The sequence below is a fragment of the Dendrobates tinctorius genome, unplaced genomic scaffold, assembly GCF_039654945.1.
Source record: "Dendrobates tinctorius isolate UK_male_01 unplaced genomic scaffold, ASM3965494v1 ptg000105l, whole genome shotgun sequence".
Lineage (NCBI taxonomy): Eukaryota > Metazoa > Chordata > Amphibia > Anura > Dendrobatidae > Dendrobates > Dendrobates tinctorius.
Genome location: NW_027361773.1, coordinates 619,003 through 639,527, shown reverse-complemented (window position 1 = coordinate 639,527; position 20,525 = coordinate 619,003).

Sequence of the window (20,525 nt, the reverse complement as noted above, 5' to 3'; positions counted from 1 at the left end):
CTAATCTTAATAGCTTCAGCCTCCAAAACTAGGCGAGGAGAGATCCTTTTAGCAGAATATTTCAATTTGAAGCCATCTGTGGTCCCTGTCCATATGCCACCAGTCCCTGAGTCCAGTTAGAACAGATGCTCTGTGATATGCCAAGAGGTTCGGTATGCCCATCCCTCCAAGATCATATGGATAATATAATAGGTTACTCGCAAAGCTTGGCTGTTTATGTGCCCAGATACAATGATTGGCCATTCGTTGAAGTAACAGGATATTCCTATTAGGGATTTTAAAAGGGATGCACCTAAAGAAATAGATAATTTTGGGAAGTATTATCATTTTAAAAATATTTATTCTCGCTATCCATGAGGTCATAATATTATGAAGTTTATCTAACTCTGATTTAATAGTTTTAGCTAGATTAGAGAAGTAATTATCCACTACATTTTGGGAGCTTGTTAGTGTAATTCCTAAGTATGGGATACCGTCTGGCATCCACTTAAAGGGGAATCTATTCTCAAAAGATCTGCGCAGTGCATCTGGTACTGCAACTGGATATATGAAGGATTTCGTAGGGTTTAGTTTGTAATATGATATTTTACCAAATTCCTCCAGCACGGACACGACAGCTAAGAATGATGGCCCAATATTCACACACGAGATTATGACATCATCTGCATAAAGTCCCACTTTATGTGTTACCGGGCCCACTTTGATCCCAGAGATATTGGGATCTAATCTTATGCGCTCAGCCAACGGTTCCATACATAGTGCAAATATAATGGGGGATAGGGGGCAGCCTTGTTGTGTTCCGTTTGTTATTTGGAAAATTCCAGACAAGAAACCCGACAACAGTACCCTAGCACAGGGAGTAGAATACATTGAACTAATTGCTGAAAAGATGGGACCCACAAAGCCAAATTTAGTCAAGACAGCCCGTAAATATCCCCAGTGCACCCTGTCAAACGCTTTTTCAGCATCCAGTGACAGGAATGCTCTGGGGACACCAGAAAGCTCCGCTACCCCTATCAAATCCAGCATTCTCCTTGTACCATCTTTTGCTTTGCATCCAGCCACGAACCCTACCTGGTCCGGAGAGATCAGTGATGGAATAATCAATTTCAGACGTGACGCCAGAATCTTTGTGAATAGCTTGACATCACAGTTCAAAAGTGCTATAGGTCTAAAATTGCCTGGGACCGTGGGGGACTTCCCCGGTTTAGGGAGGGTAGTGATCGTAGCCTCCAACCCGGGCGTAGACACTTTGCCCCTTTCTCTCCATGCTGTAAATAGACATAATAGAAAGGGAATCAAATTTTGTTGAAAACATCGGTAATAGACATTTGAGAATCCATCCGGACCAGGGGCCCCATATCGTTTAGTATGGTTTATAGCGAATTGAACTTCTTCCTCAGCGAAAGGGGCATTCAAAAGCGTTAATTGATCTGGGGAAATATGGGGCAGATTTATTGATTGAAGATATTTGTCTATTTCTTGTTGATCAGGTTGCGGAGTAGATGTATCATCTTTTACATTATAAAGATGGATATAGTATTTGGAAAATACTTCTACAATTTCAATCAGATTTCTAATAAGCCGTCCATCAGAATCCACTAAATATTACACTCTAGATTTCACTTCCCTATGGCGAACTCTACGAGCTAGCAGGGCACCAGCCCTATCACCTGTGGCATATAATTTAGTTCTAAATTTCTTTAGATTATGGGCATATATAGACAGGAAAGTTTCACGTAGTTTAAATCTAATCTGGAAAATTTATTTTGAAACAGCAAGAGAAGGATTAGACTTATTTGTGGACTCTAAATGGTGTAAGCAGGATATAATTTCTGCTTTTTTCCCTTTTACGTTTTAAAAAGGATGCCTGTTGTAGTAAAATTCCCCTAATCACCGCTTTGTGAGCAGCCCATAGAGTCTCATCAGTGATCTCTTTGGAGTCATTTGTCTGGAAATAGTGCTTCAGTTCAGATTTAACCTTTGCAACTACCCCATCATTCAGTAATAACAACTCATTCAATCGCCACCTGAAGGCTGAGCTAACCTGATGAGAAAGTGCTAGTTGTAGAGAAATAGGCGCGTGGTCAGACCATGTGATTAGGCCTATGTCCGCAGATATACACTTCCGAAGTGTATACCGTGTATACCTTTGCAACTACCCCATCATTCAGTAATAACCACTCATTCAATCGCCACCTGAAGGCTGAGCTAACCTAAAGTGAAAGTGCTAGTTGTAGAGAAATAGGCGCGTGGTCAGACCATGTGATTAGGCCTATGTCCGCACATAACCATGAACCGGAATCCTGGCGGACACTGGGTAATGACCGACATAGGTCGGATGTGGCGCAGAATCAAAATCTGCAATGGGCAAAGTGAAACAGTCACAGTCCAGGAGTTCAAACAGAGAAAGGACCCGTCAGCGAGCTCCGGTTATCCCGACCACGACCCTTCCCTCATTTGAAGCCGGAGTCCAGTCTGAAACAATTCTTTTCTCCCATGCAGACGGCTGTCTAGGTGTCAGTGGAATCTTCCAACTTGTCAGCTTATCTTCTGCTTGTTTAGGAGATGAACATGTCACCGTGTGACCTCCATACATGATGATCAATTTTACAGGATTAAATCCCCATTTATACTTAATGTTGCCATCTCTGAGGGCCTTGCATATATGAGCGTATTCCCGTCTTTTAGCCAAGGTTGCAGCTGATAGATCTGGGAATACCTGCATATTGTTTAGTTCAGTTGGTAGTTCAGGAGGTTTCCTCATCTGCTGTATAAATGCATCCTTAGTAGAGAAGAAATGGATACAGGCTAAGGTGTCTCTAGACAGAGCATGATCTATGTGCCTGGGTTTTGGAATTCTATGAATCCTGTCAATCAGGAGATCCCTTGGAGACAGTGTGGGAAGTACAGCTTGTATAAAATTATGCATGAAGGGGGCTAGGTCTTTATCAGCTACCTCTTCTGGTATACCCCGTATACAAAGGTTATTTCTTCTGGATCTGTCTTCCAGGTCATGCAATTTGTCAAGCACATGAACTAGTTCCCCCTTAAGTGCCTCATTTTCATCCACCAGGGCATTAATGGAAGTAGCATATTCCACCATTCTGTTTTCAACATGTGAAGTGCGTTCTCCCAGGGAGCGTATGTTCTTTTAACATGGAGTGCATGTCCTCTTTTAGGGAGCAACGGATGGAGGCTAAGAATTCCCTCAAATCCCCTTTAGTCATTGGGGTAGAGCTGTTATGCCTGTCCCCCTCTGCGTTCATACCTCTTCCAGAGCCTTGTGGGGACATGGAGGACCCGGAGGGGGATGCAGCCGCCATCTTCCCTGAAGCATGTGCAGACTGTCCCTTAGGAAAGAAATCTGACAGCCGCAGCGGGGAGCTTCTTTTCTGCGTCCTACTGTGTGTCATCATGAGCCCAGATATGTGAGGCAGCCGGCAGTTACTTTTTTGAAGGTCAGGTGCACCGTGTAGAGCTGACGTGCTGCTTTCGGTCAGTAGATGCTGTAGCTCTGGCTCTAAGCAGCCATCACAGTCTGCATGCAGGCCACGCCCCCAATGACCGCATTTTCCATGCACTCAAACAATCAGTGAGTGGAAAGGTGCACCTCACAACAGATGCATGGTCCAGAAGGCATGTCCAGGGCCATTACGTGTCCATCACTGCGCACTGGGTTAATGTGGTGGATGCAGGCTCCACAGGGGACAGCGGTGGTGGTGGAACAGAGCTGCCTAGCCCACGGTCTAGGAAACAGTTGGCTGTAGGCATTCCACCCTCCTCCTTCTCCTCCTCCTCCAGAAGCGAAAGCTCATCGACAGAGCGCAGTCGCACGAGCACTCCATCCGCGGCTGCCAGTATTGCACATGAGGTGTCCCACTATCGAACAGCTAGTGGTAAGCGGCTGCAGGCTGGTTTAAAGATGATGTCTTTGAGCGACAACAGACACACCGTGGAGGTACTGGCCGACTACTTGTAGCGACAAACTGAGTCATGCCTGGGCAGTCTACATCTTGAGCCAGGCAAGGTAGCCAGTGATAACGGCCAGAATTTTGTGGCAGCCATAGCCCGTGCAAAACTCACACACATACCTTGCCTGGCTCACATCTGATCTGAAAAAATTTGATATTCAGTTGGAGGAAGATTTGAGTAAATTTGAGGTAGAGATCCAAAAAAATAAAACAAAAATGTTCCAAAGAGATCTAAACGATTATCAATCCAATAAAGTTTATCATTGTAATACTATGAGGGGCCCTGTGCCAGTGCCGCCACCCACGAGTGTGCCCCTCCTGCTTGCTCAGGGCCCAAGCACTTGCAAGACTTACCTCTCCCTGCTCCAACGCTGTGTAGTCTGGGCAGTGAAATCATTCACAGGGACAGCCACTACAAATTTGCTGAACTGATTGATGATGGTTAATACGTAGCTATGGCCTGTCCTGCTGGCCTCTACCTTCAGATGATCAATGGCTACCATTCGTAATGGACGTCGACTCACAATCGGATGCAGTGGTGCTTTATGATCAGCTTTGACAGTTTTCCTAGTCACAGACGTGTGACATTCCTACCACCATTTTACAATGTCTCCTCTCATGCCAATCCAATAGAATCACAAACGGCCTGTAGCTTCTGTCTTTTGCACTCCAAAGTGACCAGACAGATCATGATAGGCAGTGAGGAACATGTCTACATCTCTCCCTGTGATCACAATTTGATGGAGACGAGTTACAGTGATGGGATCCACGCTACTGCGATACAGCAAACCTTTCTTCACAAAGAACCGTTTTCGCTGTCTCCACAGACAAAGTAATTGCGGGTCAGCATCGCCTCAGCGAAATCTCCCAGGAGGTTTTCCCGTGATTAGTAATTCCCAAATTTCAGCAATCACTCGACTTTACGTCTGTACTTGTAACCATCTAGTTTCCTGTAGCGGAGAGTCTGGACAGGCTTACTGATACTGAAATATATACGAACATTTAAAAAGTGCCCCAACATTGTATTCTGGTGTACGCTTCAAATACATTTCCCTTTTTCTTTTTTATATTCTGGTGTAATCCATACTGAGCCAGTGAGTGTCTGTGTCTGACTCCGGAAATATAGACGGAGATTTACAATTAGCCCTAGACTGGATACACCTGGTGTCTGCTGGTACAGTACCTTTTTTCAACATTTTGTGTTGTGAGTTCATTCTCTGGTTCACCAGTTGTGAGTTCTCCTTCCAGACTCCCTCTGGTGGTAATAGGAGGTAGAGAGGCTGATTTGATCGGTGGAGATCTGCCACCTGAGAATGAGGATGACGATTGGATCTCAGGAGTCTCAGATTGGATTTAAGACAGCCGGCGCCCTATTCAGTTGCTGGTGATTCCATCTGGCTTGTCAGCTCTTGGTTTTCAGCTCTGTTCCAGTCTTTTAAAGCTAAGTTTTTCTGCTAATGTTCACACTTGCTTTTGTTGGTCTATTCAGTTTTTTGGTGTGTTCAGCCAGCCCCTGCTGGGGGCTGTGCTGAATTTCCACTCTTATTTATCAGTATTTTGCCAATTGGCTTTTTGTCCTTTACTAGTTCGGTCTCTTTTTGCTCTGTCTCAGAATATTTCAGAGTGCTGATATAGTGGGAGAAGTCTAGTGACTTCAGGGTTAATTTTGCTATCAGAAGTGTTGGACATGATTTTTGTAGGGTTTTTTGCAGGTTGCAGACAGTGTCTTTCCTTTCCTTTCCTGTCTAGTTAGTTTGGGCCCCGTCATTTGCTCAGCCTATTTTCCTGCCTGTGTTTGTGCCTTCATCTTGTTTCACCGTCAAAACATGTGTGGGAGCTATCTATTCCTTTGGGGTCTGCTCTGGGGCAGTTAGTCTTCCCTTTTCTTGCTTTAGGCTTATTTAGTTCTCCGGCCGTGACGAGGCATCTAGGAACATCGTAGGCACGCTCCACAGCTACTGCTAGTTGTTGTGGTAAGTTCAGGGATCTGCAATCTGCATAGTTACCAACCTCTCTGGTTTTCTGTGACTTAGCTTGTTCTGCTTTTTTCTCCTCGGTGACCCAGTCATAACAGAATCACCAGCCATACCGCAGATTCTAGGGTACTCAAAAGCAGGAAAAAGTTGTTAAAAAAAAAAAAGGGTCAGAATTTGTTTTTATATATTTTTTCCTCTTTTCTCTGGGGCAGTAGGAGGAATTTTTTTTTCTTTTTCCTAATGGAGATTAAGCAATTGTCTGATCGTGTGGAGCAGCTGGCTGCTGAAGTGAAGGGAATTTCCACCTATCTCATTCAGTCACATGCTGCTGAACCTAAGATCCCTACTCCTGATGTGTTTTCTGGGAATCGGTCTAAATTTCTGAATTTTAAGAATAATTGTAAATTATTTCTGGCCTTGAAGCCTAACTCATCGGGGAGTTCTGTGCAGCAGGTTAAAATTGTCATCTCCTTGCTGGGCGGCGATCCCCAGGATTGGGCTTTTTCTCTGACACCTGAAAATCCTATTCTGACTAATGTGGATGCATTTTTTCAAGCCTTGGGGTTGTTGTATGACGAACCTAATGCTGTTGACCAAGCTGTTGGCATTAAACCAGGGTCAGGATTCTGCAGAGTTATACTGTCAAAAATTCCGAAAGTGGGCGGTCCTTACTACATGGAATGATAGTGCATTGGCAGCTCTCTTTCGGAAGTGTTTATCAGAGACCGTAAAAGATGTTATAGAGGGATTTCCTGTTCTCTCTGGTCTGGATGATTCTATGTCATTAGCCATTCAAGTTGATCGGCGTTTACGTGAACGTAAAACTACACGGGAGGCGCTGCCGCCTTTTGAACAAACGTCTGAACCTATGCAATGTGATGTGGTTTTGTCTAGGGCGCAACGTCAGGAGTTTAGAAGGCGGAATAAGCTGTGTTTTATCTGTGGAGATGCCTCTCATATTATTTCTGTCTGCCCAAAATGAGAGAAACGTTTTGCACACACATTTGCTGTGGGCAGTATACAACCTAAGTTTCTTTTGGCAATTACTCTGATCTGCTCCTTATCCACGTTTTCCACGAAGGCTTTTGTGGATTCAGGAGCAGCGTTGAATCTGATGGATTTGGACTTCGCTAAACGTTGTGGTTTTTCCATGACGCCGCTGCGGACGCCTATTCCTTTGAGGGGTATTGATGCTACTCCTTTGGCGGAGAATAAACCTCAGTTTTGGACCCAGGTGACAATGCGAGTTGCCCCAGACCACCAAGAAAATTGTAAATTTTTGGTGCTGCATAATCTGCATGATACTATTGTTCTGGGTTTTCCTTAGCTGCAAAATCATATTCCAGTTTTGGATTGGAAATCTGGGTCTGTGGTGAGTTGGTTTGTCAGTGTGCTCTTAGGGACGCTCCAGTTTTCTCCACCTCTCCTCAGTCTCATGATATTCCTGATTATCTAGCCAACTTTTCTGATGTATTTAGTGAGAGCAAGTCTGCGTCTTTGCCTCATCATAGGAGTTATGACTGTGCAATTGAGTTGATGCCTGGGTGTAAATTTCCCAAGGGTCGGCTTTTCAACTTATCAGTACCTGAACATGATGCTATGCGATCCTATATTAAGGAGTCATTGGAGAAGGGTCATATTAGACCATCCTCGTCACCTTTAGGTGCTGGGGTTTTTTTTGTGGCCAAAAAAGATCGTTCATTAAGACCGTGTATTGATTATCGTTCCCTTAACAAGATGACGGTTAAATATCAGTACCCGTTACCTCTGATGTCTGATTTATTCTCCAGAGTTAAGAGTGCCTGCTGGTTTACTAAGCTTGACCTTAGGGGGGCGTATAATCTTATTCGCATCAAGCACGGGGATGAATGGAAGACTGTGTTTAATACTCCGGAGGGACATTTTGAGTACCTGGTGATGCCTTTTTGGGCTCACTAATGCCCCTTCTGTCTTCCAGTCCTTTATGAATGATATTTTCCATGACCTTGTGGATACGTTTTTGATCATCTATCTGGATGATATTTTGATCTTTTCTAGTGATTGGGATTCTCATGTGGAACACGTCCGGACTGTGTTCCGGATTTTGAGGGAGAATTCCCTGTTTGTTAAGGGATCGAAATGCCTCTTTGGTGTACAGAGGATTTCATTTTTGGGATTTATCTTATCTCCATCGACTATTGAAATGGACCCAGCCAAGGTACAGGCCATTATTGATTGGGTTCAGCCTACTTCTTTGAAGGCCCTCCAGAAGTTTTTGGGCTTTGCTAATTTCTATCGTAAATTTATAGGTAATTTTTCTGGTATTGTCAAACCACTGACTGATCTGACCAAGAAGGGCGCTGATATGCTGAATTGGTCTCCTGAGGTTATCTCAGCATTTCAGGAGCTTAAGCAGAGATTTACTTCAGCTCCAGTTTTACGGCAACCTGATGTCTCACTTCCATTTCAGGTGGAGGTAGATGCTTCTGAGATTGGAGCAGGAGCTGTTTTGTCCCAAAAAGACCCTGTGACTTCTAAGATGAATCCCTGTGCCTTCTTTTCTCGAAAGTTCTCCCCATCTGAACGCAACTATGACGTGGGGAATCGGGAATTGTTGGCCATGAAGTGGGCATTTGAGGAGTGGAGACATTGGTTGGAGGGAGCTAGACATCAAGTTGTGGTCCTCACCGATCACAAGAATTTGATTTATCTGGAGTCGGCCAAATGCTTGAATCCTAGACAGGCTAGATGGGCCTTGTTTTTCACGCGTTTTAATTTTGTGGTCTCTTTTCTTCCGGGCACTAAGAATGTTAAGGCAGACGCCCTTTCTAGGAGTTTCTCCGCCGATTCTCTTAGTGTGACCGAGCCTACTACCATCCTAGGTGAGGGGGTAGTTCTCTCTGCCATTTCGCCCGATTTGAGGCGCGCCCTGGAGAAATTTCAGGAGGATAAACCTGAGTGTTGCCCTATGGGAAAATTGTAAGTTCCTGACCAGTTGAGAAAGAGAGTGATGTCTGGCCTGCTTTATCTCGTGACGTCAGGAATTTTGTACAGTCCTGTGGGACTTGTTCTCGGTCTAAACCCTGTTCTCGTTCTAGTGGGTTGCTGATGCCCTTGCCGGTGCCCAAGAGGCCATGGACCCATATCTCAATGGATTTTATTTCTGATCTTCCTGTCTCTCAGAGAATGACTGTTATCTGGGTGATTTGTGATAGATTTTCGAAGATGGTCCATCTTGTACCACTCCCAAAGTTGCCATCTTCCGCTGAGTTGGTGCCCTTGCTTTAACAACAGGTGGTTCGGTTACATGGGATTCCTGAGAATATTGTGTCTGACAGAGGAGTCCAGTTTGTTTCCAGATTCTGGAAAGCCTTTTGTTCCAATCTGGGAATTCAGCTATCCTTCTCCGCGTTTCATCCCCAGACCAATGGACAGACTGAGAGAACAAACCAGACCTTGGAGTCTTATTTGAGATGTTTTATATCTGCTGATCAGGATGATTGGGTCTCATTTTTGCCCTTGGCCAAATTCGCACTGAACAATAGAGCTAGTTTTGCCACTTTTATGTCACCCTTTTTCTGTAATTTTGGGTTTCATCCTCGATTCTCTTCAGGGCAAGTGGAATCTTCGTCCTGCCCAGGTGTGGACACTGTGGTTAAGAGAATGCAGCAGATATGGGACCAAGTGGTGGATAAGTTGTCACTCTCTCAGGAAAAGGCCCAGCGATTTTCCAACCGGCATAGGACCATTGGTCCCCGGTTTAAAGTGGGTGATATGGTTTGGTTGTTGTCTAAGAATATTCCTATGAAGGTTGCATCTCCTAAATTTAAGCCAAGATTTATTGGTCCTTATAAGATTTTGGAAATTCTTAATCCCGTTTCGTTTTGATTGGCTCTTCCAGTTACGTTCAAGATCCATGAAGAGATTTGTTGAGCCAGTGGTTCCTATGGCAGCACCTCCTGACACTGTGTTGGTTGAAGGCAATGTGGAATATGAGGTAGAGAAAATATTGGATTCTCGTTTGGTTAGACGGATACTCCAGTATTTGGTCAAATGGAAGGGTTATGGTCAGGAGGATAATTCTTGGGTCTCTGCCTCTAATATTCATGCCAATAGATTGGTTCGTGCTTTTCACCGGGCCCATCCTGATCGGCCTGGTGGCGTGGATGAGGGTTCGGTGACCCCTACTCAGGGGGGGTACTGTTGTGAGTTCATTCTCTGGTTCACCAGTTGTGAGTTCTCCTTCCAGACTCCCTCTGGTGGTAATAGGAGGTAGAGAGGCTGATTTGATCGGTGGAGATTTGCCACCTGAGAATGAGGATGACGATTGGATCTCAGGAGTCTCAGATTGGATTTAAGACAGCCGACGCCCTATTCAGTTGCTGGCGATTCCTTCTGGCTTGTCAGCTCTTGGTTTTCAGCTCTGTTCCAGTCTTCTAAAGCTAAGTTTTTCTGCTAATGTTCACACTTGCTTTTGTAGGTCTATTCAGTTTTTTGGTGTGTTCAGCCAGCCCCTGCTGGGGGCTGTGCTGAATTTCCACTCTTATTTATCAGTATTTTGCCAATTGGCTTTTTGTCCTTTACTAGTTCGGTCTCTTTTTGCTCTGTCTCAGAATATTTCAGAGTGCTGATATAGTGGGAGAAGTCTAGTGACTTCAGGGTTAATTTTGCTATCAGAAGTGTTGGACATGATTTTTGTAGGGTTTTTGCAGGTTGCAGACAGTGTCTTTCCTTTCCTGTCTAGTTAGTTTGGGCCCCATCATTTGCTCAGCCTATTTTCCTGCCTGTGTTTGTGCCTTCATCTTGTTTCACCGTCAACACATGCATGTGTGGGGGCTATCTATTCCTTTGGGGTCTGCTCTGGGGCAGTTAGTTTTCCCTTTTCTTGCTTTAGGCTTATTTAGTCCTCCGGCCGTGAAGAGGCGTCTAGGAACACCGTAGGCACAATCCACGGCTACAGCTAGTTGTTGTGGTAAGATCAGGGATCTGCAATCTGCATAGTTACTAACCTCTCTGGTTTTCTGTGACTTAGCTTGTTCTGCTTTTTTCTCCTCGGTGACCCATTCATAACAATTTTGGATTACGGTTAAATCCATACTGACTGAGCGTCTGAGGGTGACTCCTGAAATATTGTATATACAGAATGTATATAAAAGCCCTCACCGCCGACCGCCATTTTTCTTCTGACCATCACTACAGTAGGGAGAGGTTAGTGACGCTGTATAACATTAGGGAGACACTTAGGCCTGGAAAAAGAAGTTATTATTTGCTTGTGCAGAACACAATTGTTGTGTACAGTTACTGTGGTGTGACAGGGGGAGGATTTTCTTTTGTGCATCAGTGCTAGTTATTAGGCTGCCTGCCAGTGACAGGGAGGATTTTCTTGTGTGCAGCAGCACTAGTTATTAGTCTGCCTGCCAGTGAGGATTTTCCTGTGTGCTGCAGCATTATTAGCCTGCCTTATAGCACTATTGCTGTGTGTACACTGCTGTGCAGACTGCTTTTTACACAGCACTCCTTTTATTCTTTTTTTCTGCACAGTGAACAAACGTTCATTATTTCACACACCGTATAGAACTGTACACTCCTTACACAGTACCGTGTCCCGGCTGGTATCACGGAGAAATACATGCTGACTATCTGTATGTGACTCAGGAAATATATAGGGAGAATTTGTTAGGCATCAGGTTCCTGCCACTGCACAGCACGAATCCAGAGCCTTGCACTCAGCGGTCTTCCATTCTTCTTCGGCCGCAGTGGAGCCTGCTCAGCAGATTCGTCGGTCCCGGCGCTCTGCCCAGGCCAACTCCGTGGGTTTGCTTGCTGCTGCCACCTCTGGCACAGCTATGACAATGCATGCTGCTCAGCAGCAAGATTCTCCAGGGACTAAGTCCTCATGTCGGGCCACTGAGCATGCCCGTGGAGTGATCTCCCATTGGAGATCGAGGGTCATGTGCACTGGTCCTGCTCGTGTTCGGATTGGCCCATCCGAGAAGCCAGGAAGGTCCCGGACGCCTGTGGCTATAAAAGGTTTGCATGGCCACTCGCCCATGCGCTAGTATAGACTGTTGTTGTGAGTTCATTTTCCCCTTCATTACTGAGGCCCGAGGAACTCCCTCTTCTGGTAAAGAAAGGTAGTGAGCCTGATTATCAAACACCTGAGGCTGATGATGATGACTGGCTGAGTGGAGTTACTGACTGGATATAAGGCTGCTGACGCCCTTCTGCCCTGCGGGTGATTTCTCTGTGGGATCCTTGGAGACCAGTCTGAATTCCTGCTCCTCTAAAGCTAAGTTTGCTGCTCGGCCTTTTGCATTTGTGCTTTGACTTTGTTTTGCTTTGTTTTTCTGGATTTCTGCCATTCCCTGCTGGGGTGTGCTGAATTCCTTTAGCTCTGTCTTCTGAAAATACCTGAGTGCTGATTTAGTTTTTGAAGCCTAGCTGCTTCAGGGCCTTTTTCATATCAGCTTGTTGGCTTATGTCTTTGATAGGGTTTTGGCAGATTGCAGACAGCAGCCTTCCTGTCCTTTCCTATCTAGGTAGTTTTGGGCCCCGTCTTTGCTCAGTCTATCTTTCTGTCTGTGTTAGTGTTTTCATCTTGCTTCACCGTCATTATATGTTGGGGGCTGCCTATTGCTTTGGGGTCTGCTCTGGGGCAGTTTAGATTTCCCCTTTCTTTCTTTAGGTCTAGTTAATTCTCCGGCTGTGATCGAGGGGTCTAGGGCATCGTAGGAACCCCCCACGGCTACTGCTAGTTGTGTTGATAGGTTCAGGGGTCTGCAATCTGATAGTTGCAAACTTCTCTGGTTTTCTGGACTTAGCTTGTATTTCTGCTTTTGCCTCCTATGGTTACTCATTCATAACAGAATCACCCGCCATACCGCAGATCCTAGGGTACTCAATAGCAGGAAAGAATTGTAAAAAAAAAAAAAAAAAAAAAGTGTGTATATTTTTTCCTCTATATCTCTGAGGCCGTAGGGGGAATTTTTTTTCTCTCAATGGAGATAAAGCAATTGTCTGATCGTGTGGAGCAGCTCGCTGCGGAAGTGCGGGGAATTTCCGACTACCTTGCTCATTCACATGCTGCTGAACCAAAGATTCCTACACCTGATGTATTTTTTGGGGATCGGTCTAAATTTTTGAATTTCAAAAATAATTGTAAATTATTTTTTGCCTTGAAGCCTAACTCGTCAGGGAGCTCTGCGCAGCAGGTTAAAATTGTCATCTCTTTGCTGCGTGGCGATCCCCAGGATTGGGAGTTTTCTTTGAAACCAGATGATCCTATTCTGACTAATGTGAACGCATTTTTTCAGGCCTTGGGGTTGTTGTATGACGAACCTAATGCCATTGATCAGGCTGAAAAGACCCTGCTGGCATTGAACCAGGGTCGTGATTCTGCAGAATTGTACTGTCAAAAATTCCGAAAGTGGGCAGTACTTACTACCTGGAATGATAATGCCTTGGCTGCTCTCTTTCGGAAGGGGTTGTCAGAAGCCGTAAAAGATACTATGGTGGGATTTCCTGTTCCCTCTGGTCTTGACGATTCTATGTCATTAGCCATTCAGGTTGATCGGCGTTTGCGCGAACGCAAGGCTGCACGAGAGGTGTTGCCACCTGTTGATCAAATGTCTGAACCTATGCAATGTGATAGAGTTTTTTCCAGAGAGCAGCGTCAGGAGTTCAGAAGGCGTAATAAGTTGTGTTTTTTCTGTAGAGATGCCTCGCATATTATTTCTGTCTGTCCTAAACGAGAGAAACGCTTTGCACACACGTTTTCTGTTGGGGGTGTTCAACCTAAGTTTCTTCTGGCTATTACTCTGATCTGCTCCCTGTCCACATTTTCCGCCAAGGCTTTTGTGGATTCGGGAGCAGCCCTAAACCTAATGGACTTGGATTTTGCTAAACGTTGTGGATTTCCGATGACACCTCTGCAGACGCCTATCCCTTTGAGGGGGATTGATGCTACTCCTTTGGCTAAAAATAAACCTCAGTTTTGGACCCAGGTGGTAATGCGGGTCGCACCAGACCATCAAGAAAATTGCAGATTTTTGGTGTTGCATAATCTGCATGATACTATTGTTCTGGGGTTTCCCTGGTTACAAATTCATAATCCAGTTTTGGATTGGAAATCTGTGTCTGTGGTGAGTTGGGGTTGTCGGTGTGCCTTTAGTGAGGCTCCGGTGTTTTCCACCTCTCCTCAGTCGCATGATGTTCCTGATTATTTGGCGGACTTTTATGATGTATTTAGTGAGAATGAGTCTGCGTCTCTGCCTCCTCATAGGAGTTATGACTGTGCAATTGAACTGAGCCCGGGGTGTAAATTTCCCAAGGGTCGGCTCTTCAACTTATCTGTACCCGAGCACGAGGCTATGCGATCCTATATTAAGGAGGCGTTGGAGAAGGGTCATATTAGACCATCCTCGTCACCCTTAGGTGCCGGTTTTTTTTTGTAGCCAAAAGGATGGATCATTAAGACCTTGTATTGATTATCGTGCCCTCAACAAAATTACTGTTAAATATCAGTATCCGTTACCCCTGATTTCTGATCTATTCTCCAGAGTTAAAGGTGCTTGCTGGTTTACCAAGCTTGACCTCAGGGGGGCGTATAATCTTATTCGCATTAAGCATGGGGACGAATGGAAGACGGCGTTTAATACTCCGGAGGGACATTTTGAGTACCTGGTGATGCCTTTTGGGCTCACTAATGCCCCTTCTGTCTTCCAGTGCTTCATGAACGATATTTTCCGAGATTTTGTCGATAAATTTTTGATTATCTATCTGGATGATATTTTGATCTTCTCCAAGGATTGGGATTCTCATGTGGAACATATTCGGACTGTGTTCCGGATCTTGAGGGAGAATTCCCTGTATGTCAAAGGATCTAAATGCCTTTTTGGAGTACAGAGGATTTCTTTTTTGGGATTTATTTTGTCCCCGTCAACTATTGAAATGGACCCGGCCAAGGTACAGGCCATTTACGATTGGGTTCAGCCCACTTCTTTGAAGGCCCTCCAGAAGTTTTTGGGTTTTGCTAATTTTTATCGGAAATTTATAGCAAAATTTTCTAGTATTGCCAAGCCATTGACTGATTTGACTAAGAAGGGTGCTGATGTGTTAAATTGGTCTCCGGAGGCTGTGTCTTCCTTTCAGGAGCTGAAGCGAAGATTCACCTCCGCCCCGGTTTTGCGGCAACCTGATGTCTCACTTCCATTCCAGGTAGAGGTGGATGCTTCTGAGATTGGTGCAGGAGCTGTTTTGTCCCAAAAGGATCCTGTAACATCTAAAATGAATCCCTGTGCTTTCTTTTCCTGAAAGTTCTCTCCATCTGAACGTAACTATGATGTGGGGAATAGGGAACTGTTGGCCATGAAATGGGCATTTGAGGAGTGGAGACATTGGTTGGAGGGAGCTAAGCATCAAGTCGTGGTCCTCACTGACCACAAGAATTTGATTTACCTAGAGTCGGCTAAGCGCTTGAACCCTAGACAGGCTAGGTGGGCCTTGTTTTTTACACGTTTTGATTTTGTGGTTTCTTTTCTTCCTGGAACGAAGAATGTCAAGGCAGACGCCCTCTCTAGGAGCTTCTTTGCTGATTCTCCTGTGGTGACCAAGCCTGCTACCATCTTAGGCGAAGGGGTAGTTCTTTCTGCCATCTCGCCCGATTTGAGACGTGCTCTGGAAGAGTTCCAGGAGGACAAACCTGAGCGTTGTCCCAGTGGAAAGTTGTATGTTCCTGACCAGTGGAAGAAGAGAGTGATGTCTGAAGTTCATTGCTCTGCTTTGGCTGGTCATCCAGGTATTTTTGGTACTAGAGATCTGGTGAGTCGGTTTTTTTGGTGGCCCTCCTTGTCTCGTGATGTCAGGAATTTTGTGCAGTCCTGTGGGACGTGCTCCCGGTCTAAATCGTGTTCTCGCTCTAGTGGGTTGTTGATGCCTTTGCCTGTCCCCAAGAGGCCATGGACCCATATTTCAATGGATTTCATCTCTGATATGCCTGTCTCTCAAAGGATGACTGTTATTTGGGTGATTTGTGATAGGTTCTCTAAGATGGTTCATCTTGTACCACTCCCTAAGTTGCCGTCTTCCTCTGAGTTGGTGCCCCTGTTTTTACAACAGGTGGTTCGTTTGCACGGGATTCCTGAGAACATTGTATCTGACAGAGGAGTCCAGTTTGTGTCTAGATTTTGGAGAACTTTCTGTTCCAGGCTGGGAATTCAGTTGTCCTTCTCCTCTGCTTTTCACCCTCAGACCAATGGGCAGAGAGAACAAACCAGACCTTGGAGTCATATTTGAGATGTTTTATTTCTGCTGATCAGGATGATTGGGTTTCATTTTTGCCTTTGGCCGAATTTGCTTTAAATAATAGAGCTAGTTCTGCCACTTTGATGTCACCTTTTTTTGTAACTTTGGGTTTCATCCTCGATTTTCTTCAGGGCAGGTGGAGCCCTCTGCCTGCCCAGGTGTTGACACTGTGGTGGAGAGAATGCACCAGATCTGGGACCAAGTGGTGGATAAGTTATCTCTCTCCCAGGAAAAGGCCCAGCGGTTTTCCAACTGACATAGGACCATTGGTCCCCAGTTTAAGGTTGGTGATATGGTGTGGTTATCATCAAAAAATATTGCTATGAAGGTGGCTTCTCCTAAGTTTAAGCCTAGATTTATTGGACCTTACAAGATTGGGGAGATTATTAATCCGGTCTCTTTTCGTTTGGCTCTTCCTGTCACATTTAAAATCCATAATGTGTTCCATAAATCTTTGTTGAAGAGGTTTGTTGAACCTGTTGTTCCGGGGGTGGCACCTCCAGACCCTGTATTGGTTGAAGGTAACATGGAATATGAGGTAGAGAAAGTACTGGATTCCCGCCTGGCTAGACGGAGACTCCAGTATTTGGTTAAGTGGAAGGGTTATGGTCAGGAGGATAATTCCTGGGTCTCTGCCTCTGATATTCATGCCAAAAGATTGGTGCGTGCCTTTCATCGGGCTCACCCTGATCGCCCTGGTGGCGTAGTTGAGGGTTCGGTGACCCCTCCTCAAGGGGGAGGTACTGTTGTGAGTTCATTTTCCCCTTCACTACTGAGGCCCGAGGAACTCCCTCTTCTGGTAAAGAAAGGTAGTGAGCCTGATTATCAAACACCTGAGGCTGATGATGATGACTGGCTGAGTGGAGTTACTGACTGGATATAAGGCTGCCGACGCCCTTCTGCCCTGCGGGTGATTTCTCTGTGGGATCCTTGGAGACCAGTCTGAATTCCTGCTCCTCTAAAGCTAAGTTTGCTGCTCGGCCTTTTGCATTTGTGCTTTGACTTTGTTTTGCTTTGTTTTTCTGGATTTCTGCCATTCCCTGCTGGGGTGTGCTGAATTCCTTTAGCTCTGTCTTCTGAAAATACCTGAGTGCTGATTTAGTTTTTGAAGCCTAGCTGCTTCAGGGCCTTTTTCATATCAGCTTGTTGGCTTATGTCTTTGATAGGGTTTTGGCAGATTGCAGACAGCAGCCTTCCTGTCCTTTCCTATCTAGGTAGTTTTGGGCCCCGTCTTTGCTCAGTCTATCTTTCTGTCTGTGTTAGTGTTTTCATCTTGCTTCACCGTCATTATATGTTGGGGGCTGCCTATTGCTTTGGGGTCTGCTCTGGGGCAGTTTAGATTTCCCCTTTCTTTCTTTAGGCCTAGTTAATTCTCCGGCTGTGATCGAGGGGTCTAGGGCATCGTAGGAACCCCCCACGGCTACTGCTAGTTGTGTTGATAGGTTCAGGGGTCTGCAATCTGATAGTTGCCAACTTCTCTGGACTTAGCTTGTATTTCTGCTTTTGCTTCCTACGGTTACTCATTCATAACAGACTGTATTTACAGACTATGTGGAGTGAGTGATGTATGCACGTATGAATGTCTCTGGTGAATGACTCACTAAGAAACCCCTACCCTTGGTACGCATGTGTTGTGCAGCCTAGCCTGCTAGTGCCCAGGCTTAGGCGTAGGTAGGTCTGAGGTTGAGTCAGGCATCTGGCCTCACCAGGGACTCGGCACGCCTCAGTGCACGTGCTCCATAGCCAGCGTCTATATCGGCGCTCGCGGCAGCGACGCCACGCGTTCAGTGGGCCTAGAAGGACTCTAACCCTGTGTCCTTGGGGTAGAGTTCTGTGGCCGTACACTGTGCGCTCTTTTGGCCAAGCTCTGTGAGTTAACAGGCTCCAGTATCTACTTTCAGTGGTGGTGCGGCTCTCTGCAGTAACAGAGTTCGCCCTGTTCACATTGGGTGACGTAACCCACGTGTGACTGGTTTCACACCGCTTAATTCTTCCGCCATTACTTCGCAGCAGTGTACCACCTCTGCACGGTGGACCCCGGGCTGCGAACACACCTACTATTATTTTATAATTTGGTGCGTTCCGCCAGCCCTAACAGAATTACATTTTCACTTACAGTAGACTATACATACACCTGCTATCTGCTGATACAGTACCTTAGTTCAAATTTTTTTCTTACGGTATAATCCATACTGGGTAAGCATGTGTGGTTCACTCCTTAAATATATACGGACATAAAAATTTTACCCTATACTATATACACCTCCTATCTTGTGATACAGTACCTTTGTTAGACATTTTGTATTACGGTGAAATCCATACTGAGTGAACGTCTGAGGGTGACTACGAAAATATATAAGGAGATTTAGAATGTTTCAACTATGCTATATATACCTGGTATCTGGTGATACTGTACCCTTTCTCAACTTTCTACATTCTTGTCGAATCCATATTGGGCCTGAGAGCATCTGTGTCTGCCTCCTGAAATCTATACAGGGATTTTGAATGTTGCAACTATGCTATATATACCTGGTATCTGTTAATACTGTACCCTTTCTCAACTTTCTACATTCTTGTCTAATCCATACTGGGCCTGAGAGCGTCTGTGCCTGCTTCCTGAAATACATACGTAGATTTTTTCTATTTTCACTATACTATATATACCTGGTATCTGTTGCTACAGTACCCTTTGTGCCAGAAAGTCCTCCTCCACCCACCACTCTAAGTGCATCATTGACACCTGGAACATTGGCCCACATGTGATTATTTCTTGCGGATCTTCTTTTTAGATCAATGTTTGATCCACAATGAGCGTGTGAGAGTCTGTGTGTTACTCCTGAAATATATATGTAGATTTAAAAATTATCGCAACACTGTATACAGCTCTACACTTGTGATACATTACCCATTTACTGCTTTTTATATTCTGGTCTAATTCATACTGAGTCTGTTTCTGACTCTGGAAATATATACGGATATACCTGATATCAGGTGATACTGTACCCTTTCTCAACTTTCTATATTCTTGTCGAATCCATACTGGGCCTGAGAGCGTCTGTGTCTGCCTCCTGAAATATATACGGAGATTTAGAATGTTTAAACTAGACTATATATACCTGGTATCTGGTGTTACTGCACCCTTTTTCAACTTTTTATAGTATTGTCCAATTCATACTGAGCCTGTGAGCGTCTGTGTCTGACTCATGAAATATAGATGGAGATTTACAATGACCCCTACACTGTATAAAGCTGTACACTTCTGATAGAGTACCATATATCTGCTGGTATTTTGGGTACATTTTCACAAAAATTAGGAAGTATGCTTTAAGAGGCCGCGGACGTAGGCGTGGGTAGCTAGCTGGTACTGATGGTGGTGGTGGTGCATCTGCTGGTAGTGCCCAAAGTACAATACCAGCTAAGGCAGGTGTTGAGACTGCGACATGGTCTGGCTCTGGAAGGCCTGGAAGGCTCCCCTTTTCTGGGAGTAGGTAAACCGCTTTTAAAACCGGAGCATCATGAACTGGTTTTGGCTTACATTGCCGAAACAGCCTCCAGCTCTATCGCCTCCTCTTCTGAAGTTTAAAAAAATGCAAACAATGCGTCGTCAGTGCAGGCTTCTGGTCAGGAACAACCCCTTTTCTTGTGTCCTTCACCCCCACCAAAAGTGAAGGATGTGGCAGCCCACACTTGAGATTACTCCATGGAGCTCTTTTTACATACCATGCCTGGGTTATCAAGTCAAATCCTGAATTCCCCAGTCCAACATGAATCAGAGATGGAGTGCACTGCTAGATGATTCTGCTGGTACATTCACCCACAGCACTACATTCCCCTCGCACTCTACAGAGCCAGAATCTGACTCTGATGAAACTCAGGTGCCCCTTCCCGCATACTATACCACCTTACACAGTGACACAGAGGAAGGTGCAGATGAAAGTGCCGGTTCCCTGAGCAGGTGGGGGGGCATACTCGTGGGCGACGGCACTGGCACAGGGCCCTCATATTACGCAAAAGTGTCTCTGCCGGTGGGAGGGCCCACTCGCCGTCAGACACACCGGCATACTATGAGGTGACCTGTGCCAGTGCCGTCGTCCACGAGTGCCGCCCCTGCTTGCTCATGGCCACAGCACTTGCAATACTTACCTCTCCCTGCTCCACCGTCGTGACGTCTTCTGCGTTTCCTGACAGTGACATTCAGGTCAGAGAGCGCGATGACATCATGTCTGTATGCCCTCTGCCTAAACAGTCCAAGTGCAGAGAGCTGAAAGATGTTGACGCTGAGGAGTCCAGAGTA